Below are 27,327 nucleotides of genomic sequence, written 5' to 3' on the forward strand. Positions count from 1 at the left end.
TGTTTGATTACCATGCTAAGAACTATGTGATGCGTGTTACCTGAGTCATCTCAATTAATTCCAGCAATGACCTGATGAGACAGGTTCTATGTTATACTCATTCTATAAGATGAGGAAATGGAGGAAGTAAGCAGAGGAACTGAGATTAAAACCTAGGGAGTCTGGTGCCAGAGCTGGAGACCCATGGAGTTCAGTTTGAGAACCCTTGATTTGGAGAATTTGATTTGATTCTAGGCTGAATTCTAATCTGAAGGAGCATCAAGAATATTGGACAATTATGGGGCTTCTGAGTCACCAAGGGACTCAATGGTGTGATCCATAGAGCAGCAGCTTTTGACATCACCTGAGTGCTTGTTACAAATGCAAGCACTCAGTTAACACCCCAGAACTATAGAATTTTAACAAGATCCTTCAGGAGATTTGTGTGCACATTAAAGTTTGAGAAGCATTGGCTTAGGCCCTGTAGCATTAACAATTTTGACACCCTCTGAAACCATTTCGAACTTAAAATTAAATTTTTGGTAGCTTTGGGTAATATTGCTTATTGGTTCCTGGTGAACTGACTGATAGTGGTGGTTGTGGGGAAGGTGATATTGGGAGAGGTGGAGTCAGCACTAAATGAGTGTGCATGACAGCAACATATTTGCACCCAGTATGTCCCTCTTCTCCGAGGTCACTGTAAGATCTCTTTCGAATATTCTTTTAAAATGATAGCATTCTAGAATTGAGAAACAAATGGATGAAAGTGCCATTCTCACTTGTTAGCTGCATGCCTTCCAGCAGCACAGGATGATTCTGGGTAGTACTAGGCTATGGAGAGCCATCAAAGCTTCAAAAGGAAAAGCTTTCATCTCTCGTGAATATTCCCTGCCAGGCACCATTGCTGTGGTAGGTCTTTAAGGACCAGTGGGGGTGTGTCACTCCTGGGGAGCAGGTGTCCTCTGAGCTGATTGTCTGCTGCCCCCTCCTGATACCCTTACTCTATGACCCGATTTCTGACCTCCCATGTTGGCTATTCTCTTAGAGCCCTGCTTAGCTTTGGCGTCAGTGCCTCCCTTGGAATCAATTGCCTCTTGGATTGTTACCATCTTCAATTGGATTCTGCAAGTAATCCCTTTCTTGTTTTTGAACTATAGTAACTTGAACTTCCTATGGCTAAATGGTGGCATATCCCTAAGCCAGAGCTTTTACCAAGCAGTAGTTCTCACACTCAGATCTCTCCTCATGTGGGACCTTCTTTGTCATCGAGAGCAGTCATTATGATTAATTCACAGGATCACAGGAAAGGACTTTTTTTTAACCCTTTCAGGTACATTATGGAATGTAGGAACATCCTGTAGAATAGTGAGGTTAAATGACTACAATGTCCTCACAGACAGGCTTTTTTGGTGAGAACTCGAGTCCAGCAAAGATTTTGTAGTTAATTTAATAGGTTCGGGATAGAGATTGGACTTTTGTGATGATCAGTGAAGAGATTATTATTTGGATATTAGGAGAGCTGTGTGTGCTTTTCTTTCTCTGAGCATGGAGCTTGAAATCTAGTTAGAGGTGTAACCATCAGCCAGAAATGAGAAGTCTCTTAAAACAAGAAAAAAAAAGGCACTGCTAATAATTTTGATTCCTGTACCAAGAGTGCTCTGTAAAAGTGGTGCTAAGAGTTCCCCTTTAAAAACATCTTATTTCATTTTAAAGTTCAGTACAACTTCTTCAGCTGATAAAGCTGGAGGACACAATGTTTCAGAATGTTTAATATGGGGTTCTATATTTGAGTTAACTAGACTGGGAACACACAGAGAAAATTGAAATTATAGACATTTATATGATTACCACTGAAGTATATTGATATTTGGCATGAAAATATTATCTCCTAAAATGCAAGGATATGCACATCCTTGACATTAGACAAACACAGATACCATTGAATATGTGGGTCCTGAGAATTCTACTTTTCCTTTAATTACTCATTTGAAACAAGTGATGACTGAAAGAGTAAGCAATATGTAAACTCTTCAGCTGGGGGAATATTTCAGTGTGAGATGTGGATCCATTAAGGTCTTTTGATGCGTAGATTACTTTTTTTATTAATTAACCATTGTGCAGAAGTCAGAGCAAATGGCTGTTTTCCACAGGAATAGAGGAACCAGTGCAAACCTTGGAAATGTCAATGTGCCAACCACCTTGAAAAGGTTGTTCGATGGAAGGTTTTTTTTTTTTAATTTTGGTATAGTTGATGTACAATATTATATAAGTTACGATGTAGTGTTTCACGATTTTTAAAGGTTATACTCCATTTACAGTTATCATAAAATATTGGCTATATCAAAAGGAGATCCTAAACTGCAAGTTTACTTACGGTGCCTGGGAATGTTTCTTCATTGGGAAATACCTAATATAATTAAAATAAATTAAATTAATTCATACTCGGCTTAGTTCCAAAGAAGAGTCAAGCTGTTATAGATGTTGCTTTCCTAAAACTTAGGATAATTCAAGGTTGCCTAAGGAGACAAAGTGCATCAGTTGTGGAATCATCTGTGTCATCTGCTGATGTTTCACTAGTGATCATTGAATCATTCAGAATTCTATAAAAAATATTCTTCCACCAGGGGAAAGAAGTCCGCACTGCACTGTTTCTTGGCAGTTGTGAAAAATGCAATCAGAGAAGTTATCAGGGACCTTAATTAAAGCTCCCTGAGTGAATCTTTTGCATATGCAAATTATCCTCATTGGTATCATTTGTGAGGAAAGTTAAGGTGAGTTAGTACTTATGCTATTAATTAAAAGAAAGATGATCTTGTTAGTGAATCAAATAAAGTGTTTATTTTATTTATTTATTTATTTTTTGCTTGTACCTCAGACTGTAAGCAGCACCCACAATGCAGGGAAATCCTTTTCTTGATCCCTTTTGATCACTGAGAAGCCTCTGTTTACATCCTGAAGGGTCTGATAAATACTGATTGCAACTGTCCATGTATTTTGGGGTGTTTGTCTCAAGTACCACAAATACGTTTATTCTGGTGATATTCTGAAGGGAATGGTATGAAAATAAACTCTCTAATGTTTCACAAGCTGATCTGTCAGCAGCCTTGAAATTGAGAAAAATGAGCTTTGAAAGGAAGAAATGGGTAAAGTTGGAGCAGGTGATTGGGGACCAGGAACAAGGGAAAGATAAAACATCAGTGAGTCACAGTGGTGGAAGGGCAGTGACATTTTAATGGAAGAGAGTCCAAGAAAAAAGGAAATTAGAGAAACAAAGATAAATTAACAGAAAAGAAGTATTTGTCAATTTTTAAATCAGGATTTAAACTTTTTAAAAAGTATTTTTCTTTCCTTTTTGCGTTAATGTTTATAAGCACTGTTTATGCAACTGGCACTGTACTAGATGCTTTATTTTAAATTTTATTATTACAACCCTGTGAGGAGGCTAATAGTGTTTAAATGTGTTTAATAATGATTAAATGTGTGAGCCCTAGAGTTTGAGCGTCTGGAGTTGGAATACCTGAGGTGCCACTTATTGGCTCTATGATCTTGGGCATAGTAAGCTTTTTGTACCCCAGTTTCTTCATCTGCAAAATGGTGACAATAATATATAATAATAATTATTAATAATAGAATACCAACATTATTATATAATTATATAATATATAATTATATATTATTATTAATATAATATATTAATATTATTATATTAGTAATACTATTATTAATATTATTATTACTATATCTCGCTTTCCGGGCGGCGGGGACGGAGGTGGGCCTGGCGGGTCCGCGCGGCCTCGGGGCCGGAACCCGGGGTCCCCGCCCGCTCCAGCGCCCGTCGCGCGCCCGCCCCTGCGCCCGTCGCGCGTCCGTCCCCGCGCCCGCCGCGCGCCCGCCGCGTGCCGAGCACCACGCCCCGCGCTTCCGTCCTGGGTCGCGGTGGCCGGAGGCGTGGCCGGAGGCGTGGCCGGAGGCGCACCCGGGTCCGCGGGACAGGCGGGCGCAGAGGTCGCTTGTGTTGGGGGTAGTGGTGCGGCGAGGACCCGGCGCCTCCGCGGAGCATGGCGGGTCCGGGGCTGGGGGCGCCGCGGCTTGCTATGCCCTCCGCACTTTCCCGACTCTGAAGCCTCGAGAACACGGCCAGGCAGCGGTAGTTTAATGGGGAGTTTGCCTGCTGGGAACTAGGGGCCTGCTGGGGTCTCAGTTCTTGGCTGGCCCCGAACACGAGGTTGCCAGGCCTGTGATGGCAGCAGGTAGGAGTGAGCCACTGGTGCAGTGATGAGCAGGGAAGGAAGGACACTGGCTGTTGGCCTGTGAACCTAGGCAAGAATGACCAGCCAACACAATCCAGACCAAGGTCCGTGGGCCCAGCTCGGTCCTGTGCGGCTGGTCAGTGGAATAGACCTGCAGGTGTGGCTCTTGTCACTCTAGGGCTGGCTTCAGGACAGATGAGCCCAGGGAACCGTCCTCGGTTCTCCAGGAGAGTGCTCCGAAGTGGAGCCACGGGGGTGTGCCGGACTCAGCACGGCGGTCACGCACATCCAGTCTGCCGGCAAGGGCAGTGGGGAGCCGGGGGAAGTCATGACCTTGGGAATCTCCTCTGCTGAAAAAGAACTCGCAGGCTTATAAAATAACTTTTGTGTGGAATGTTGGTGTGTTGAAAAGCAGTTCTGTGTGCTTTCCCCCCTCAGTGTGGATCAGCAGTGCTGAGGCAGCAGGCGTCATACAGAAGTGTGAGCCGAGACCGTCTGGAATCCCCAAACTCCAGGGAAACTAGAGGTGACAGCCAGCCTAGTGAAGAGGACAGGAGCTGGGGGCGGTGGCGCTGGCGGCAGTCCAGCAGGCACCCCTCGTCTCAGGGCCCTAGTCCTGGATCCAGCCGGGTGGTCAGGGGAGCTGCAAGGTCTTCTGGGCGAGCAGAGCCCACAGTCCTGAGCTGTTCTTCGCTGTGGTTGGGTCATCTCCCCGCATCCAAGGGGAGAAATCTAGATGAGGTTTAAGAATCAGTGCTTTAAGAATGTGGATCTCATAGTTGAAACCTCAGAACACATGTTTTCAGCACAAGGTGTTAAAGTGAATGGAAGGATTCAATGCCTTTTCAAGGAGGGTGTCTCCATGTGGGCAGAATTAGAGAATAAATGAGTCTTGAATAAAAAATATATATATATATATATAATATACATATATATGTCATAAGGTTACGGTGAGGATTAGAAGGTTAATATATGCAAAGAGTGTACACATGGAAGCACTCAATAATGACTGGCCATTGTTATTATCATTTATATTAATATTCCGATTAAGTGGTTGAGCATCAGAAAAATCAAGTCACATTCTTAAAGTACACCAGTTAGTTTCAGACCCAGTTGAATGTGACTTTAGTGCCTGTGCTTTTAATCACATCCCATAAGCAGACAGAAGACCTGTTTTCTAACTGCAACATTAACTGACTCTTTTTTAAGTTACTTAAACTCTCTGATTTTGTTTGGGTTCCCTTCTAAAGCAGATTCTATGACAAGGGCTTGATGAATAGTCCCCAGGGAATGTGATTTTTCTTGAAGTATATATTAACGATTTATTAATTAACTACTGTAGCCAAATCTGATAAAGCAGGATAAGCACAGCAGATTGGGAAGAGTGGAACAGGGAAGAAAGGAAGCGAATCCAAGGATGCAATTTCAAGAAGGTGGCTGCGTGCAGCTGGGGCTCAATGCTAGCAGGGCCCCACTGGAGTTATACAGAATGTGCCTCAGAATCGTCCACCAGGGACAGGGAAAGGTGAGTGTTTATTTCCCAGTTCCTATCCTATGTTAATCAAGGGTTGCTCCAGGGGTGTTAATTTCCTTGTACTTACAGATTTGCATGTGACCCATCACAGCCCAGAATCTCAGTGGACAGAGAAGCTTGGGCCAGAAAGCAAGTGACGGGCAGTACAGCAGAGGTGTGTCATTTTGTCAAAGGTTATATCTGCGGCACAGCTGGTTGCCACAGCCATTTGAGCAAAGCCGTGCACCAAGGGGTTATAAAGGTGTTTAGCACCCTCTGCCTACTGGAATACACATATTGATTACATGAGATATTTGCTTCACGTTTGCATAGGTAAATTTTCTGTCATTCACACTCAGTTATTGAGGTGATTCAATGAGATGTGTGTAAAAGTGCTCTGAAAAATATGTCATGTAGACTATTACACTACACATGTGATATTGAGATCTCCAAAGCTGAAGGTCAAACAGTGGTTGAACAATTTTTTTAACCCATTAGTCTATAGGTACTTTTGAACTCAACGCCTCTCTCATTTCATGTAAGTAATAAACCTTTCATACCTTCTTGTTGTGTGTCATCAGTCTTGACGTTCCAGCCAGATTTTGGGTGGGGGGTTTATTCTGTTTCTTCAGAGTGGTTACAACACAGAGAAATCTGGATTTCAGCCGAAAAAAATCACCTCAAGACCGCAACAGGGCATACTTCACTGAATTCCAAACTGATTGTTGATGTGATCCTTTGGATTGGAAAAGTCCAAACAGTTCTTCTGCCCCATCCCTGGTCATTTGGCTACTGGCTGTCTTGGATGCTGGACCCTAATATTCTAAGGTAAAAATAGAAGAGAAGAGAATAAAAGTTTATGCTGATTAGGTTAAAATCTGAGCCAGTCTGGCGCTTTCTAGCTTTAGTGGAAATCAATCCGTGTTCTACTTTCAGAGCTAAAATACAGTAATGAAATGTAGAATTTTCTTTTTTTAAAAAAATATCTATCTTTTTATTTATTTGGCTGTGCCTGGTCTTAGTTGTGACCTGCGGGGTCTTTGTTGCGGTGTGTGGGGGATCTAGTTCCCTGACCAGGGATCGAACCTGGGGCCCCTACACTGGGAGCACAGAATCTCAACCGCTGGACCACCAGGGAAGTCCCGAAATGTTGAATTTTCAATGTTATTTTTCTGCTTTGTGTTTGAATTCTCACTTCTTCACTTACCTGCCGTGGGATGTTGGTCACATTATTTCACCTCTTTGGGCTTAAATTTCCTCATTGCAAACTTGAGATAATATTAATATTAAATCCAAAGAACTGTTACGAGGATGACTATAATGTGTTTGGAACATAAAGACATTCAATTCATGTTAGCTGCTAATATTATTGTTTTATCATTATATGTTTTGACAAAGATCTGTAGCTTTATTTTTTGAGTGTTTAAATGTAATGGTTATTTCTATTAATTCAACTTAATGATGAGCTGCTCTAATCTGACATTTATATGAAATATAGAGGCTCTTAGAATTATCTTGATGTCTTGACTGAGAGACAAGTTTAAATGCTTTTGACCCTCTGAGGAGCCCTCTGACATCATGAAAGCACATATCCTTTCTAAAGTTGATTTTCTAAACAGAAAATTGATAGCCCTGTCCATAACTGATTTAGAAACAATTTGAAAATGTCAAGTAACTTGCAAAGGAATAATGATTTTTCTGCTGCTACTGTGTATTAATAGAGGTTGTTTCCCACTTAAAGAGCTGGAAGTTCCTTGTGTTCTTATTCCAGGTACTTCACATGTACCCTGTGGAGGTGATTTGGGCGCACATGGTACCTATGTAACAGATCTCTATCTCATAGACTTATGTAAAAGAATGTAAGTGTAGCCCAGTGTAATAGTCTCACCCCATTTTTAAACATTTTAAAAACATTTTAATTAATTTATTTTTTAAAATTAAAATAACTTTTTAAAATTTTTCTATTTTTAAAGTTTTTTAAATTAAACAAATTTAAAAAATATTTAAAATTTTATCTGACCCCATTTATTTGATGTTTGCTGACATCTTAAACCTCATCCTTCTCTCCTCCCATTCTGCCCCACTTCTGGGAAATCTGATAAGAAAGTCTGAGTGAGGGCTTCCCTGGTGGTGCAGTGGTTGAGAGTCCGCTTGCCGATGCAGGGGACACGGGTTCGTGCCCCGGTCCAGGAAGATCCCACATGCCGCGGAGCGGCTGGGCCCGTGAGCCATGGCCGCTGAGCCTGCGCATCCAGAGCCTGTGCTCCGCAATGGGAGAGGCCACAACAGTGAGAGGCCCGCGTATGGCAAAAAAACCAAACAACAACAACAACAACAACCAAAAAAAAAAACTGGGACAATTTGAGCATTGAAAAGAATAATGATGGTAAGAGATTATATCACATTGAACATAAATCTATAGTGATAGATGGAAGAGGGGAAAGAGAGGGAGAGAGAAGAAATAAGTAGGAAAGCTCTTCTTTACAGAAGATTATAGTAAATGTAGAAAAAGGAGAGAATTTTTAAAAAAATCACCATTTTGCACCTGAATGCAATTCAAACAAAGATCATCAAAGAATACTAAAACTTTTGAGTAAAATGTTGTTGGAGGTGGCAAGAGGTATTATCCCATGGATTATGTGTTTTCATTGCCAAGGAAAATTAACCTTTAGAATAGATACCTGACACAATGGGAGGTATACAGCATCCCCTGTGTGCTATGTAGTACTTATGCCAAAAATATTTAACCTGATTCTCGTGGTGAAGAACAATTAAATACAGAATGTGGGGCATAATATAGGACAACTGTCCTGAATTTTTCAATGTTGTGAAAATAGAAACAGAAACAAAAAGAATGCTCTTCAGGAAAAGATTTAAGATACTAAAAGACATAATCAAAGGCAATGTGTGAACCTTGATTTGATCCTAGATTGAAAAAGTAAAACAATTAAAAAAAACAATTTTGGTCAACTGGGGAAATTTGAATGTGGATATATGAAAGTGATACTCTGATTATATAGGAGAACACTCATTCTTAGCAGATGTGTGATATTTAGGGATGAACTGTCATGGTGTCTGGAACTTATTTTCAAATGGTAGAGCAAGAAAGTATATATATTCTTACATTAAAAAATATGATTAGTCCAGAGATAGGCAAGAAGGAAAGAAATGTTAACACAACATTGTAAATCAATAAAATAAAATAAAATAAAAAAGAAAATTCCCAGAAAAAAAAACCCAAGGGTGATAAAATATTAATATTTTGATGAATTTAGATGAATGGTATTTATTGTTCTCTTCTTTCAGCATTTTTGTAGGTTTAAAAATTTTTAAATAAAATATTTAAAGTTAAAAGCCCGATGGAACAGCAATAGAAACAACAAAAGAACTTCAGAGGACTGCTTAAGCCAGCAAAACTCTTGTTACTTCCCCTGAAAACTTAATAGATTTGAACAGATTGTAATATTTGTACCTAGAAATTATTTTTAGTGTACAAAACAAATAGCAATTATTATTACGTCAAAAGACCTACTGCACAGCAACCCATGTCCATGAATCAATGCTATCTTCCCCTATCTCTGGCATCTATATGAAGTATTTTGCTCTGAAAGCTGAGTAAATATGTGCTCTCTGACAACAAGGACAAATAGACAACTGACTTAGAGATCTAAAGATTTATGGTTGCTGCAAATCTCCTTATTGTGGGATGTCGTTAATACCAGATTTGATTTGAGAGCATCATGCTTGAACTGAAAATGAACCCTGACTTCTGTGATTGGAGAGCCACTGGCAAGACTCACCTGTGATTAACATCTCTCTGCTCAAATATCCTTAGACTGCTTGACGATGACATTTCTGACTTGTCTGGCTTGTGTTATTGTGTCAGAACACAGCAGTAATTCCTCGACCTGCTCCTGTGCCCAGAGAAAATAATTGGTGTGCTCATTATCTTTTAAGAGCCTGGAGGAATTTATCCTATTAAGTTGGTGGGCAAATGAGTGGTTACCCAGCTCTCTTTGACTTTGTCATGTCTTCCCATAATGGTTATTGTGCTGCCCTTTGACAAATCTTTGTCCCTTTCTATAGTACTTTTTTTCTTTTTTAAGATGACAACTTATTTTTCTTTTCCTCTGCCGAAAGACTCTCATTATGAAGAGAGATTGCCAGTCAGTGTAGTACTATGAACTCAGCGTAAAATGCAATGGTAAAAGAATTCTCCAGCATTACATACTCCATCCTCAGCCAATGTGAGATGTAACTATTACAATCATATTCCATGTTTTTTTTCTCACATTTGTAACGTAGTAGTTTTTGGTACTTGGTTTTTAAAAAAATGTTCCTTGGATTTCAACCTTTATTTTATCACACATCTTTTCTCCCTAGTAGAGAACATAACTTGCTCTACAGAAAAATGAAAAACCATAGGCTAGTTTAATGTATTCAGTGAGTTTAAGGAATATGAGTTTTGGTAAAAGTAAAATTTCCTTATAAAATGATTATTCATCTCTGAAAACTGGAAAATTCCTGTTGAATGCATACTTTCAAAATGAAACCAAACTGTTATTTCAGTATCATACGAGTGTTTCCAGTCATCTAAAAGAGAAAAGCCTACAGTCAGATTCAGATGACACAGGTTTGAATCCTGATGTTGCTACCAGCTTAGGGTAGACTTTGAACAGGCTGCGAGGCTTCTTTGAAGCAGTTTTGTGAAATGGGTACAGTAATCCTCACCACACAAAGCTATTGTAAGGGTTAAATTATGATGACATCTCTCAAGGAGCCTGGAAGTATTAGGCATCCAATTCATGTTGTCTGAATTTGAATCTATTGAGAATACCTAACACCCAAATAATTAGTGTGGAAAGGAAATTCGCACCCTGACTTACTGTAGCTAAACAAATAGTTTTATCTTTACCTAATAGGAAGTCTGGAGGTAGGTGTTGCTCTTCCTTGGTTCAGAGGTTCGATAGTACCAGGGTTGGCTGGCAACTCTATAGACCCCCTGGCCTTTCCTGAATAGTCATCACAAGATGAGGGCTACATCGCCCGTCATCAAATCTGTGATCATGGCAAGAGGAGGAGGGGCAGATCAGTGACTCATGTTTGTCCCTTTGATCGTGAAAGCCAAGATTTTCCAGAAGCTCCAGTCAACTTCTGCTTTCACTTCTCTGGCCGGAACTGTGTCACATGGCCTGCTCTGGAAGTGATGGAAGCTGGAAAGGGAGAGTTTAGTTTTCCCAACCCCTGCCATAGAGTGGAGCAAGGGAGGAGAGGGCTGGGAATGGGACTGGGGTTAACTGAAACATGGTGCTGTCCCACAGGGTTACTTGAGGAACTGGGGAAGCAGTATAAGAGCATGGGTTTTAGATGGTCTTGATCAGCTTTGCCAGTTACCACCTGGTGGCCTTGAATGATTTACTTAATATCTCTGAACCTCAGCTTCCTTATCAATATAAAAGGTGAATAATAATCTTTCAGGGTTGTGGTAAAGATTATAATGTATACTATGTGTATATAATATACACTGGATATATAGTATGCACACATATACACATACTGGATATATCCTAAATATTGCATGGGACGTGCTTATACTAAAATAATATCCATTGTTTACCTGAAATTTAAATTTAACTGGGCACCCTGTATATTTATTTGCCGAATCTGAGAACACTGCCACAAGTACATCTTAAAAGCAGCTTCATCAGTTATAGGAACCTGCTTGTCCTCCAGACTCCAAAGAGAAAGCAAAACCCCTGATGAGATATCATTTTGTATTTCTCACTTTTCTGTGATAACAAATTGGTCTTTCTTTGTAGATGTAAGGATAGCAAAAATCAAACCTCATGTGAATACTTACCCTATTAGCTGATGAACATTTCTTTGCTATGATCAGTTTTATTTTTTTCTGAACTTCTAGGTAATAAAACGACCTGGAGGATAGGGGCAGAGAGACACACAAAAGTTTCTGCCTCAGAAAATTGTACCAGGTTTCAAGGCACAAGAGCTGAATTTTTGACAAGGAGCCACCACAACTAATGTTGTGACTTCGTACGATGCGCTTATTTTACGATGCGCTTTTTTATTTTCTTCAATATATAATGGGCATAGCACTTAACTTACAGAATTTTAGTGGATATTAAATGAGGTCATTTATGTACACAACATAAATATGAATTTTATTGAGAGTCAGAAGCTAAACCTAGGATCAACCTCAAGGGAAGTATTTGTAAAATTAGGGCTAATTTTGGCATTTGATAATTTTCTAGGGATTTATCCACTTTATCTATCTTTAAAAATTTATTAGTGTATAGTATCTAGCTGTTCATTAATTGCTGATATTGTAATTGTGTACTTAAAAGAACTAATAGAATCCAGAGACCACCTATTAGAACCAGTATGTGTTTAGCAAAGTTGCTTTATACAGCATCAACTTACAAAATCAAAAATATTTCTCTATACCAGCAGTAATTAATCGGGAAACTCCAGAAAAATAATATTTCATTCATAATTGCAATACAACTATAAACTATCTAAGACTTAAAGTAACCTAGAATATGTAAGACCTTTATGAAGGAACTCACCAAAGTGTGCTTTTCAAAAAGTTAAAACCATGACTTTCATGCAAATAGAAAATCAACATGTTAAAGATTTTAAACCCATTAATTAATACGGGGACCAATAAGGTGTATGGCCAGTTCAAAGAGAACTTAAGATGCCAGGGATTTATAGGCAGTTTAGCAGAGAAATATCGGGACTGCTGAATTAGTTATAAAACTAATGTCCCAAACCCAGACCATAAATCTTTGGAGTCATCTCTTTCATTAGACACAAAATTATTTGCATCTACTGGAAAAAATTCTAGAAGTTAACATGTAACCTCACTAAGTTTGAGACCTTTTATTAATGGTAAACAATGAGATAAACTAAATACATTTCATAACTATACTTTTGTGACCTTTGCCCTCATGTGATATTGAAAGGATATCCCACTCACCTTTTTGTGGTCTTATTTCCAAGTTTCAAATAATTTTCCTGTCACACTTTAAAATTTGGGTGAAGGACATGAAAGATGCTATGAAGAAAGAGAATGACATTTCATGCTCTTGGATGGGATGAATTCATATTATTAAGACAGAGATTTTCTTTAATTTAGTATATAAATGCAATGCAATTTCAGTAACAATTCCAGTTAGATATTTTAGGGAAACTATTAAATTTGCTGTAAAATTTGTAGAGAGAAATAAAAGTTCATGGCTGTCTGCTGCTTAAAGAGAAGTCGTAAAGATGAAGAGCTTGCCCTGCCAGATATTAAGACATACTACAAGGCCAGAGTAGTAAAAGCAATGTGCTATTGGTATAAGATCAGATAAACAGATAAGTGGAAGAAAATGATACACTCAGAATGAGACTCATATATCCATGGGAATTTAATAAACTTGAAAGGAATTACCACAAATCAGTAGAAAATGTTTAGTTGAAGTTTTTGGGGGAAATTGTCTCAGTATATGGAGAAAAATTGGATCCCTACCTAAGACTACATAATGAGTTACCTCCAGATTGATTAAACATGTAAGTTAGAAGGGAAAAAAATACAGCTGATTTAAGAGAATGTATGAGATAATCTTTACAATCTAGGAATGGGGAAACACTTCAAAAATTTTCAAAAGGAAAAACAAAGCAAAAGATTGCTAAATACAATTATATCAAAATTAAGGCTCCCCCTGCAAATATGCTGTATAGATGGGAGAATTTTATTGCATGTAAGTTATACCCCAATAAAGAAAACAATCAGAAATATTGTGGGAATGTACGTTTTGGATTGGTTTGTACCAGCAAGAAATATTGGTTACCAGCAAGATACTTACTCATATGCATATCTATGTAAAATCTTCCAGATACTGACTTTTCGGAACGATCCACTGGGAACAATGTGGAGATTGAAATCATGGAAATTGAAATCATGGAAAGAGAGTGACAAACAGCTTCCGTTGCTCCACCCCACTGCAGCCCTCCTCCCTCCCTGAGCAAGAAGGATTTTTCTTGTACGCAAACCAAGTAAGTCGTGGGGAACTGTGCACCTTAAAGAATCCAGGAGGTGAAATGACCTCTTCATAGCTCTGGGAGACTTTCTAACTTCATTCATTTAGCACTTATATATAATGGCACTAACCCTGGTCCAGGCATTGTTGTAGTTGTGCGGAAAGAGCATCAAACAAAACTGATCCATCCTCTGTACTTGAGCAGCTGTCATTCTGTCCCCAGCACCCTCAGGTGAGACTTCAGGCAGGGAGAGGACCACAGGGGAAGATCTCCAAGGATGAGAAAGTTAGAAAAGAAGAAATAATCTGTGAAAGCTTCATTATGCTCAGGAAAATTAAGGTTTTTCATTCATGAAGAACACTATGGACCAAATTAATAGATGACTAAATGGGAGAAGGTATTTTCAATGTTCAAAACTGGAACGGAATTAATAATTAGCAGGGAATTTCTGTAAATTGACGAGTCAGTTACCGCAATAGGAAAACAGGTAAAGACTATGAGAGAGCAATTTACAGAAAAGAAAACTCTCAAAACCAAGTACTCAAAGGCATGCTGAAGATAGTAACCAGAGAAATTCAGGTTAAATTAACAGTATTAAATGGCAAAAATTAGAAAACTGGATAATGCTAAGTGTTGTCAGGGAAGCAGCTATGCAGAAAGCTTCATGGGGAGTAGATTGATACAGCCATTCTGAAGAACAGTCTGGCAGGATGTAGACAAATTAAGTGTACATACATACTATGACACAGCAATTCTGCTACTGAGAATTTATCCCACAGAAAATTTCAAATATTTTTATAGTGTGAACTATATAAAGATAGCTATTACAGTAATGTTTACAGTGGTGGGAGTTGGTGGCAGTTTGGGTAGAGTAAATAGGCAAGACTTGGAGGATACATACCATGGGTGGTTATGGAGCTTTAGGAGGGACATATCTGATGTACACATAGAAATAAGATTGGATCTTAAAAAGATAGTACTTAGTCCAAAAGAGTAAGGAAATGAATGAGATCTATAAGGATTTACATAGTTTAAAAGAAATGCTAACAAAATCACACAACACATTTTAGAGCACTTTAAAATAAAAAGAAATAAATAGGGCTTCCCTGGTGGTGCAGTGGTTAAGAATCCGCCTGCCAATGCAGGGGACGCAGGTTTGAACCCTGGTCTGGGAAGATCCCACATGTTGTGGAGCAACTAAGCCCGTGCGCCACAACTACTGAGCCCGTGTGCCACAACTACTGAAGCCCGCACACCTAGAGCCCATGCTCCGCAACAAGAAAAGCCACTGCAATGAGAAGGCTGTGTACCGCAACGAAGAGTAGCCCCTGCTTACCGCAGCTAGAGAAAGCCTGCGCGCAGCAATGAAGACCCAACGTGGCCATAAATAAATAAATTAATTAATTAAAAAAAAAAAGAAATACAGCAGAATGGTTACCTTGGAGATGTGGATAAGTAGAATAAATAACTGTTAAAACTAGAGAGACTCATATGGATCGATGATTATAAAGTGCCTTGAGCTGAGGCGTATTATTAATTCCGCCCTGTATATCTGATAAACAGCTAATAAAATGAAATGAAACATAGGGCACCAAAAGAACCTAAGCATACCTGGCTGTTGAAGAGATACGCCTTGCTTACTCCTGGACTCTGTTTAAATTTACTGCCACGATTGCTTTCTGGGGTGTAGCCCAGCTGGGAGGCTGCTGGAGGCTGATCCAGGGTTTTCACGTGCTCTAAACTCAGAGACCAACAAGGAAAATCCCGAAAGAAGGAACACAGGCACAGTCAAAACAGTTCCGGTCTCTACTTTTGTGCGTATTCTTAAAATGCTGCAAAATTTTTGAATATTTTCTTTGCTATGAAGCACCCCAATGTTTCTGCATTTCCGAACCCTGTTTATTTAGTAAATCATTTTCATGTTTATGCTTCTACACTTGTCTAGCATGCGAATCACTTTGATGAAATATCCTCTTATTTTATCTTCATTACAACTCAGCTGGAGGCCCTCTCTTTTGCAGTTGAGAAAATAAAGGCTAAAGACTCCAATAACTTTCAAAATGTCATATATCTGGGAAGTGATGCAAACAGAACTTAACATCAAGTCTCCTGGCTTCAAACCACACTTTTTAAAGCTAATACTTCAGGCTGCTTTAATGCAAAGAAATCTTCAGTTCTAACCAAATTTCAAGTAATTGAAGAAAAAATTAATGAAGTTCTTATAGAGCTTTCTATTGCTATTTATGCAGAAATTAACTAAGAATTAATTGGCGAAGAGACAGTAGATCAGACGACCAGGGAAAGGCAGTTTTCAGGTGGAAGTCTGAAAAGCAGCGCTAAATACTGTAATTCCCTGGTCATCCACTACTATTTGGAAACCATAATGCCTTTTATTATAAATTCTGAATTTCAAGGAATTTCAACTTAGCCAAATGCATTAGGCTATGAATTGCAAATGCTCTAGAGTGTCATCAGAGATGCAGTTTCCAAAAAAGGAATATTTATGACATTAAACTTTTCAAAATCTGAAAATGTTTTAAGCATGTATGTAATTCAATTTTGCAAAATAACAGTTATAGCAAAACTGATTAAAACAGAACTTACACACGCCGAAGAAAAAGCAACAAGAATCTACTGTAAAGTGGCTGGTGGGTTTTCTCCAAGTGTCTTGTAAGAGGTGAGACTACAGTCACCTCCCTCCTGAACCACATGTTGTCTACAGCCCCCCAGTGCTCAGTTGACACAAAATTATCAGAGAGCTCTGATTAGAGTACTCTTGCACTCCCCTTCCACATTTGCTTTCAGAATGAAGACGTAAATATTGCCTCATCTAGCCCCATCTACCTCTCAAACCTTATTTACACAACTCTTTTCCCACCCTAACCTTAATCTCAAGTAAATACATGGTCCTTCCTCCTCCTCAAACTTGCTGTGTTCCCTCTCATCACAGCTGTCTGCGTATGTGCTTCCCCTGAATGGAATGTTCTGGAATGTTCTTCAATTCCCTTCATCAGTTTAATTCTTATTTCTTCTTCAGATCCCAGGTCAGAAATCATTTCCTTAAGAAGTCTTCTGGATCTCCAGTTGATACGAGCTCTCAGAGAACCAGAACTTTCTCCTTTGGATCACTTATGCGGTTGGTAGTTATACATTTATTAATGTGATTATTTGCTTAATTTTTGTCCTGTCTTCCCCAACAGACTAAAAATTCCACAAGAATTTGTTTCTTAACATGTTATTTTATTTTTCTTTAACACTTTCTCACCCAGTATCTAATGCCCTGTTGCTTTGGCAGGGGTGGGTGGGTGGGCAGTGGTCATTTGATTCCTCAGCACCTTTGTATACCTTTTTTTGTGTGTGGGGAGTTCTTTGCCTTATTAGCCCACCGCTCACAGTGGCAGAGCCCATAACCTTACTTTTCTAGCCATCATGCTTTGCAGCCAAGCACAAACATTGACGCAGGCCAAGACATCCAGCCTTCCAGAGGCACAGTCCAAAAGACTCTAGGAGTTGTCTCTAGTACCTGGAACCACCAGTGCAAACTGTGATGTTGTACCTGGTGGTAGCCCTGGTGCTGGAACAGTCTTGTGTCTTATTTTGGAGACTGTTCTTGGAAGAGTGAACATCAAGCCTGCTTCTGGGTCTTTCCCAGAGATTCTGAAACTTATATCCTTTTAATGAAGTATTTTTTTCTGCTTCAATGAGCTAGAACAATTTCTTTGGTTTGTAACTGAGAATCTCAAGATGAATAAGTGAATAATGGAATCTCTTTGCCGCCGACACAAATTATATGTTTCAATGTCTGTGCTGTCCTATGAAGTTATTGCAAATGGGACTTAAATTACAGAATTGAGCTTTGTCTGGAGGCTTGTTGTGGCTCAGTATATTTCAACTGTGGAGGCTACAAAAATGTTCTTAGATCCATGTAAATATATGCATTACCTTCCTAATATCTATTGCTTAAAATCTTCTGACAAGTATTTTGGAGTTCTGTGTGACCAATTTCAGAATAATTCAGCTCTTAACGCTTTCTGTTTGTTGTTTTATTGTACATTGCTAAGCTGAAAGAAAAATGTTAGATTTGTGTCAGTATTTGTAAATACTTCATCCATTGTTCTATACTGAGAAAAGATATTTCAAGCTAAACAAATAAGCCAAAAAAGAGATGTACGTATGCTGTGATTCTGTGAAACGAACAGAAAAGATTCTATGAATATACATATTTTATAAGAAGAGAGCTATCGGGACTGCATATTTTTCTGATCATGAGCTTTGGAATGCTGGATGAAAGGCCTGGAAGAACATGAAATACAGCATAGCTTGCTTTTTATTAAATGTGTTAATTGGGGTATCAGGAAGAGTGACCTACAGTTTAATTGGCCTTTCCTTGAATCATCTACCACTGGACCCACCTCATACTCACTTATAGCAGAGGCTTTCAAGCTCAAATGTCACTGAGTCACAAAAATGTGAAACACAACTGTTAAAAGACAATTGAGAGTTGTGGGGACTGTGAAGGACTGGCGTGTTCATGCTGTTAAAAGAGTAATTGAGGCATAGTAAACATTTTGAGCTTATTTGAGCAAAAATTGATTTGAATTGGGCAATACCAAACCAGAAGTGTTTAGGAATAGTCCACCAGTAAAAGCTTGGGGAGAAGCTTTTATAGAGAAGATCTTGATCCACGATCTTGGGAGAACTGTCCACCTTAAGATGCCAACTGCTTCTATAGAGAAACCTCCCTAGGTCAGTTTTAACTTCAGATCTCCAGCTCGTTCCAAGAGCCCGCTGTAACCCTTTTTAATTGGGGGATGTGAACCAAAGGTTCAAGTCCCTGAAGGGGGTCTGGGTCTGATCCCAGACCCAGTCTGGTTTTTAAATCACACTTAGTCTGACACCACTGGTTTTCAGACCCAGTCTGGAAAAAGGAATGCTCAAATAAAGTCTGAAAATGCATAATGCAAGAACTACGGAGCTAAGATCATAGGGGGACTTAACCAATACCTCCAGAGGCAGCAAGAAATCTGAGAGCTCAAGGGCCTCAACAGGTACCTACACCTTCCCCTTTCTAGTCTTTCTGGGGGACCCCAAGAGGAAGGTTATCTTACATAAGATTTGTGCCTCTCTTTGTGCCTCTGCTTCTGTGTGCTGTAGCCACTGCTCCTGTTATCTCTCCAGGATGCTGTACAAAACATGTGCTGCTGCTGTTGTCCGCACTGGCCTGCTGTGCCACTAGCACTCTGTCCTGGTAACCCATCTAGTGACCTTGACTCACCCTTGACCTCTCAAGCTCCTTGTGGTCTTTTCTCTGTACAAATCCAGGACTATGAGTCTTCACCAACTTTCCTATGAATCTCACATACTCACCCCTTTATCTGGCCAATAGGGAATACTTATGCCATGTTGTGTCCTACTCCTCGTTTTTAGTGCTGGTAGGAGGGGATTCTACTGTAGAAGTCTTAACTTCTCAGTAACGTTATTTCTTTAGGCTTACTCACCCTCCCCCACGAGAGGGCTTGTTTGGGTAAATTGAAGTTCAAGCTTCAACTTTATGGGAGTTTTCCCAGCCTACTAACAGGCAGACCCTGAAGCTGAGTCTGGTCTCACAGGCGAGGCCAGTGGGTAGGAGTGGACCTCTTAGTAAGTGAACCGATCAGCGACCCAATAGTATCTCCATCTCAGCAGGGTCTTCCTGGCCTCTGCTTGTTTCAGTGTAGGCAGTGATACTGAAGATGACTGTATGCACTGTGTACAGAGACATCCTGAAGATAATAATCTGAGAGCATAGTGTTATCACTTACAAGGTTTTATTAAGCTTTGTTCACACCCAGGTGTGGGGTAACTACTTTAGCGATCTAATAGAAAAAAAAAAATTGCTTAGTGCCAGGAGCCATCTTGAGTTTTCTCCCTGCATAATGAATTTCTAAGTGACTTCTCTAACTTCTCAGTGAGAACATTCAGTCCATAAAAATTATTAAGAAGAATGAACTACTGATGCATGCTCTTCCTCCTTTTGTTCTGATAATAGAGTCTCACAAAAGCTGCTCTGCAGCTTTCTTCTCCAATATAGTGTTTCAAAAAAGAAAAGAAAAGATGAACTATAGCTTGTAGGGAACAGTCACTTGGAGTGAAGTGTACCCAGGCACTGCAGGCTCAGGGTAAAGGAGGAAAAGAGTCATGGTTCTGGGAAAGCACAGAACCTTCCAGATGGATGCCTTCAGCTCCATCTGTGAAAAGATGTGTGCCGTCAAACAGCGAGGATCAACCTCTCACACCAGGATAAAATGTTGTTGGTCTTCAAATTATGGGGAAAAATGGGCTTTGCTTGGCCTAAGGGGCCTTTCTTTTCAAAGCTGGAAAGGTCATAAAACAACTGCTAGCGTTTTTCTAACCTCTGTCCCCTTCAAGGCATAGGACTGAGAGTCATTTTGTTTTGAACCATGATAAAATATGACAACTTCTTGTTTCTCAGTCTCTGTGTCATTTATGATGTCCAGTATTTTCCAGGTTCTGGTTGTTTATCATGGTGAACCTGACTTACGAGCTAAAGCTTTCCTTCTGAAACAGTATATTATAGATGGCTATGTTTGACTATTCTTTGATAGCTTCTTACTTTTGTCTCAAGAATGATGTTCATCTTAAATGTCTGTTTTGTGCCTATTGAAACATCGTTATTCTTTTACAAGGTTTGCCTGGCTTTTATTGTTATACGTTTTTTTATGATGGCAGTAGTATTGAATGAATGGCTATAGTTTCTACATTTAAATAATCTTTTTTAACCTCCTTGTTTATATATATGAGTTTTCATAATGTGATGGTTTCTCTTTTTCTTTTTGATGTGTCTACTTGGCTAAGCTACATCCCCAGTTATTCAAACACTAATCTGGGTATTGCTGTGGAGGGAATTTGCAGATGTAATTGAAATCCTTATTCAGTTGGCTTTAACTATGGGAGATTATCTGGGATGTTCTAGGGCCTGATTAAAGCAGTTGAAAGGCCTTAGGAGCAGGGCTTCTAAGGTTTTTCAACTGCTTTTTAACTGTATGTGTGTGTGTGTGTGTGTGTGTGTGTGTGTGAGAGAGAGAGAGAGAGAGAGAGAGAGAGAGAGAGAGAGAGAGAGAGAATCTGCTTGTGTTTTAAATTTTTTTCTATCTTTACCAAAATATAATTTTCATATAACATTGTGTAAGTTTAAGACATACAAATATGATGATTTGATATGTGTATATATTGCAAAATGATTACCACAATAAGGTTAGTTAACACATCCAGCACCTCACATAGGTGTTTCTTTTGGTGCGTGTGGTGAGAACCTTTGAGATTTACTCTCTTAGCAATACAGCATTGTTAACTGCAGTTACCATGCTTTATATTGGATCCCAAGAACTTACTCTTTTTTTTTTTTTTTTTTTTTGTGGTACGCGGGCCTCTCACTGTTGTGGCCTCTCCCGTTGTGGAGCACAGGCTCCGGATGGACAGGCTCAGCAGCCATGGCTCACGGGCCCAGCCGCTCTGCGGCATGTGGAATATTCCCGGACCAGGGCACGAACCCGTGTCCCCTGCATCGGCAGGCGGACTCTCAACCACTGCACCACCAGGGAAGCCCCACTTACTCTCTTTATAACTGGAAGTTTATACCCTTTGACCACCTTCATTCATTCCCCCATCCCCTGCCCCAGGCATTAACCACTATATACTCTGTTTCTATGAATTCAATGTTTTTAGATTCTACACATAAGGGAGATCATCAGATCATAGAGTATATCATTCTTTTTTAAAATTTTTTTAAATTTTATTTTATTTACTTTGTTATACAGCAGGTTCTTATTAGTTATCCATTTTATACATATTAGTGTATATATATCAATCCCAATCTCTACATCTGTGTCTCTATTTCTGCTTGTTCTCTACGTCTGTGTCTCTATTTCTGCCCTGCAAACTGGTTCATCTGTACCATTTTTCTAGGTTCCACATGTGTACATTAATATACGATATTTGTTTCTCTCTTTCTGACTTACTTCATTCTGTATGACAGTCTCTAGATCCATCCACGTCTCTACAAATGACCTAATTTCATTCCTTTTTATGGCTGAGTAATATTCCATTGTATATGTGTACCACATCTTCTTTATCCATTTGTCTGTTGATGGGCATTTAGGTTGCTTCCATGACCTGGTTATTGTAAATAGTGCTGCAATGAACATTGGGGTGCATGTGTCTTTTTGAGTTATGGTTTTCTCTGGGTATATGCCCAGTAGTGGGATAGAGTATTTGTCATTCTTATTTCACTTAGCATGAAGCCCTCAGGTTTCATTAATGTTATTTTTTGCAAATGGTAGGATTTCCTTATTTTTAATGACTGAATAATATTCCATTGTATTTATAAAGAGAAGAGATAACAATTGCTGGCAAGGATGTAGGAAAAGGAGAATTCTTATGCATTGTTGGTGGGAATGTTAAAAGATATATATATATCTCAACATTTTCTTTATCCAGTCATCTGTTGATTGACTCTTAGGTTGTTTCCATGTCTTAGCTATTGTGAATAATGCTGCATTGAACATGGGGGTGCAGATAAATCTTTGAGATCATGATTTTATTTCCTTGAATATATAGCCAGAAGTGGGATTGCTGGATTATAGGGTAGTTCTATTTTTAATTTTTTTGAGGAAGCTCCATGCTGTTTTCTATAGTGGCTGCACCAATTTACATTCCTACCTTTTTATTGACCTCTTATCAAATGCATGATTTGCAAATATTTTCTCCCATTCCAAAGGTTGCTTTTTCATTTTTGTTAATGGTTTCTCTTGATACTCTGACACTTTTAGTTTGAAGTAGTCCTTTAAAAATTTGTGCTTTTGTTGCTTGTGCTTTTGGAGTTATATCCAAAAAATCATTTCTAAGACCAATGGCAAGGAGCTTACCTGCTATATTTTATTCTAGGAGTTTTACAGTTTTTAGGTATTACATTTACTTTTTTAAGTAATTTCAAGTTAATTTTTGTGAGTGGTGTAAGATCAGGATCCATTTTCATTCTTCTGCATGTGAATATCCTGTTTCCCCATCACCATTTTTTTTTTAACATCTTTATTGGATGCTTTACAATGGTGTGTTAGTTTCTGCTTTATAACAAAGTGAATCAGTTATACATATACATATGTCCCCATATCTCTTCCCTCTTGTGTCTCCCTGCCTCCCACCCTCCCTATCCCACCCCTCTAGGTGTTCACAAAGCACTGAGCTAATCCCCGTGTGCTCTGCAGCTGCTTCCCACTAGCTAGCTATTTTATGTTTGGTAGTGTATATATGTCCATGCCACTCTCTCACTTTGTCTCAGCTTACCCTTCCTCCTGCCTGTATCCTCAAGTCCATTCTCTAGTAGGTCTGTGTCTTTATTCCCGTCTTCCCATCACCATTTATTGAAGAGAATGTTTTTTCCCCATTGAGTATTCATGGCTCCCTTGTCGAATAATAGTTGATCTTATATATGGGGGTTTATTTCTGGGCTCTTGATTCTGTTCAATTGGTCTATGTGTCAATGTATAGGCCAGTGCCATACTGTTTTGATTACTATAGCTTTTTAATATAGTTTGAAATCAGGAAGTGTGATGCCTCTACCTTTGTACTTCTTTCTCAAGATTGCTTTGGTTATTTGTGGCTCTAAATGAATTTTAGAATACTTTCTCTATATCTGTAAAAAAATGCCTTTTTTTTTCTATAAAGATTACATTGAATCTATAGATGGCTTTGGGTAGTATGAAAATTTTAATAATATTAAATATTAAGAAGAATACTTCTCTCCAGTAGGGACAATTACAGGGTCACTGCAGAGAGTGTGTCTGACCTCCTCCAGTGTGTCCTCAAACAGTAGTGAATGGAAATATCTTCTACTCCCAGCTTCCTCCAAACTGTCAAACCCCCTAAGTGTGATAAGAAATAGCCAAGACTACAAGGCAGGATAAATCTCTCTCTCTCAACCCCAAAGCATGAATTCCTATACTCTGTGAACACTGGCAATGGAGAACAATAGCCCAGACAATCCAAAAATGTTTAATAAACTTTCTAAAATCCAAAACAAGAAGAATATAATTCTTCTCATGAACAGGAAATATCTTTCCATTTTTTTGTATCTGCTTAATTTCTTTCATCAGTGTCTTTATAGCTTTCAGCGTACAGATCTTTCATCTCCTTGGATAAATTTGGATGAGACCACTGTCCATGCTCTGAAGTCAGGGCAGTTACTGCTGGTTGGACTCCACAGTTGGTTGGGCCTGATGGCTGGGCTCCACATTCAAGTGGGGCCACTGGGTGGGCTCCCTAGTCTGGCAGAGATACTTGCTGTGCTCTGCTGTCAGATGGGGCCACCAGCTGGGGCTCTGCAATCACCTCTGGTTGGGCAGTATCACAAACTGTGTTTCCTGGCAGGGTGGTGCCACTCGCTTGACTCTGTGTTCAGGTGGGGCCACAGACAGGGTACTAAGTTGGTGCAGGGCCTCAGGCTGTGTTGTGTGATCACTGGGGCCAAGAGCTGTACCCTGAAGATGTGAAGGTTGCAGCCTAGGCTTCACTACTGGGTAGATTGCTGGCTGTGCTCCACTGTTGGTGTGATAGTTGTGATAATTTGTGGGGTGGAACTATAGAAATATCCTGTTTCTCACCAAACTCACTCACCACCCTTATCACCCAAGACTAATCTATCAATTAGCCTTATCTAAATAAATTTTTATCATGATAGTTGCATGTGATTTTCAAATTGGATCTTTCTAGATTTATTAGTTGGCATTCTAGTTAGAAAGATCTATCTATACCATTTATTTATTTATTTATCAATCATCTATTTATTGTCAATATGGATTATTATTTTATTCAATGGGTTATAATATGTTATGGACCTTGTTTATTTTGATGCTTAAATTGTCTCTGACTTGCCCAGTGGGAATGCCTTTGAGCTGGCTCTATGTGTCCTTTTGACATGTCAATTTTTTTTTTTTAATTTTTAGTGTATTTTTAGCAGTTCCTTACTTTCTGGCACAAAACGTTCAGGTTCATCTTGTACCTTCCCTGCACCAACCCTGGAATCTGTCATTTCTCCAGGGTTACCTGATTCTTTTTAATAGAGAATGGTATTTAGGAATAAAGATCTGGGTGTTGGGTGTGCTAATTGCTCCGGGGGTGTAATTACTTCTGGGCTTCTAGGACCTTTCAGTGGACAGAGCTGGGAAAAAATTAAATACCTCTTAAACCTGAATATTAAGTCTTATTTTAGAATCCAGCTACATTGAATCTTTTTAAGTGTATCTTGAGCTGGATAACATTTGTTTCCTTATTCTGTTGCATTTCAGTGCATATTTCTACTTCCTCATTTATTAGCACTTTATTTCCTTGGGCTTTCTCAGCCTTCCAGAATCAAGTGAAAGTTTTAAATTTGATCTTCAGTGTAGATTCTCAAAGACTTATGTGTTTCCCTGATACACAACTTAAAGTCCCACTTTACACTTCTATTCCCTATGCGTTAGTTTATCTTTTCAGAGCACACACGAGTTGATAAATATATAACTGACCCTAATATTTGAGTGAAGATTTTGTGGGTTGGTGAAACAAATGACAGTGGATGATGTTTTCATCATTTGGATTCTTTTTCAAAAGTCTAGTCAAAGTACACTTGTCTAACAAGTTTATTTTGTAATTTAATTTACTCTAATACCAGCCTTCCCCAGACGAGTTGTTATGTGTTAAACAACCAAAGGGACCTGTAATTACTACTATAGCCTCAAATCCTAATCTGACCTGTTGCTTCTTTGGTGGGTTAAACTATATTTGAAAGTATTTTAAAAGCCTTGCAAAGGACTGCAGACAATGTGCCTTAGACAGTTATTTTGGTTATAGGGTAAAAAAGTTTTTGCAAGAGGAATAAAAGTCATTAGGGCCAGGGCATCAGAGACACTTGTGGTTTTCATTCAGCTGGGGTATTTTTTTCCATTACTTCTTGCTTTACACATCAAGGGAGAAATCCGATGCTGTGCCTAAGAGCAAGTTCCACATGGGAGATTCGTTTCTGGTACTTTAATCTCTGGGAAAATAGATCCCAATTTTTATTTATCGTACTTGGATCTATAATAGGGAAAAATCCTATAATTTATAACCCTAAAGGTTTCTACTTGTCTTGGATTTATTAGTCTTATATAAATTAGCTCCTAAATATCTTCTTCCATGAGTTACTTCTCTTTAGCTGCAAGATCCAAGCCATACATGGGAAATCCCATTCAAGAAGTGACCAGAAAACAAAACAAAAAAGAAGTTTGCTTCCCCTCTAGGGTTGTCCTTTCCGTTCATCACCAATCCACTTTATCAGGAAAGAATTATGAGAAGTTGATAATGGAATCTAAAGATATATAAAGAATTATCAAACCATGTATACCCTAAGGAAGTTCAAAATTAATTTTTTAAATTTGCAAATTATTATAATCATTATGATTTGACAAAACCAAAGAACAGGGATTTGTTCAATAGGAGAAAAATGCTTTAAGTAAATGTATCAAAATGTCTTTGATGTATTAAAAATAAATATATATATAAATATAAATGTATATATGTAGATGTATTAAAAATATTTCTCTCTCAGAATTCATGAATACATAAGTGGATTTTTTTTTGGTGGTTACTTAATATCAAAGACAACTTTATTAAAAAAATTAATTAATTAATTAATTTTTGGCTGCATTGGGTCTTCGTTGCTGTGCATGGGCTTTCTCTAGTTGCGGCAAGCGGGGGCTACTCCTTGCTGTGGTGCGCGGGCTTCTCATTGCGGTGGCTTCTCTTGTTGCGGAGCATGGGCTCTAGGCACGTGGGCTTCAGTAGTTATGGCACACGGGCTCAGTAGTTATGGCTCGTGGGCTTAGTTGCTCTGTGGCATGTGGGATCTTCCCAGACCAGGGCTCGAACCAATGTCCCTTGCATTGGCAGGTGGATTCTTAACCACCGCGCCACCTGGGAAGTCCAAAGACAACTTTTAATCTAGGAGATTAGCTATGCATATATACTAGGATTCTAGAATACATTTCTAAATCATTGTATAGCATAATAACATATCAGAATTTCTACCAGACTATGATCTCTTAGAGAGGATACTTAATTCTGCTAGGTACTGGATAAAAAAATGTGATAAACTTTCATTTAGAAAAGAAAATGTGAGGTTTGAAACTAGAAAAGCTATGCTTCTTTGTCTGACCTTCAGATGCATTGGCAGAGAATGGATTGTTTCTGTAGAAATAAAGCCCTAGGGCTTCCCTGGTGGCGCAGTGGTTGAGAGTCCGCCTGCTGATGCAGGGGACGCGGGTTCGTGCCCCGGTCTGGGAGGATTCCACGTGCCGTGGAGCGGCTGGGCCCGTGAGCCATGGCCGCTGGGCCTGCGAGTCCGGAGCCTGTGCTCCGCAACTGGAGAGGCCACAACAGTGAGAGGCCCGCGTACCACAAAATAAATAAATAAATAAAAGTAGAAAAGAAATAAAGCCCTAGCCAGTCCTTCACGGGTGGCAATGGCAG

The 27,327-nt window shown here is 39.2% G+C and overlaps 1 long non-coding RNA gene across 1 annotated transcript; it reads left to right on the forward strand.

The window, feature by feature from the left end:
- Nucleotides 1–4,015: 4,015 nt before the first annotated feature.
- Nucleotides 4,016–16,922, forward strand: LOC141278214 (uncharacterized). The gene is made up of 3 exons (XR_012330561.1): nucleotides 4,016–6,570; nucleotides 13,641–13,800; nucleotides 16,823–16,922. It is a non-coding gene; the product is annotated as an uncharacterized lncRNA (long non-coding RNA).
- The last annotated feature ends 10,405 nt before the right edge of the window (nucleotides 16,923–27,327 follow it).

This window comes from Tursiops truncatus, chromosome 3 (assembly GCF_011762595.2).
Source record: "Tursiops truncatus isolate mTurTru1 chromosome 3, mTurTru1.mat.Y, whole genome shotgun sequence".
In the NCBI taxonomy this organism is placed as follows: domain Eukaryota; kingdom Metazoa; phylum Chordata; class Mammalia; order Artiodactyla; family Delphinidae; genus Tursiops; species Tursiops truncatus.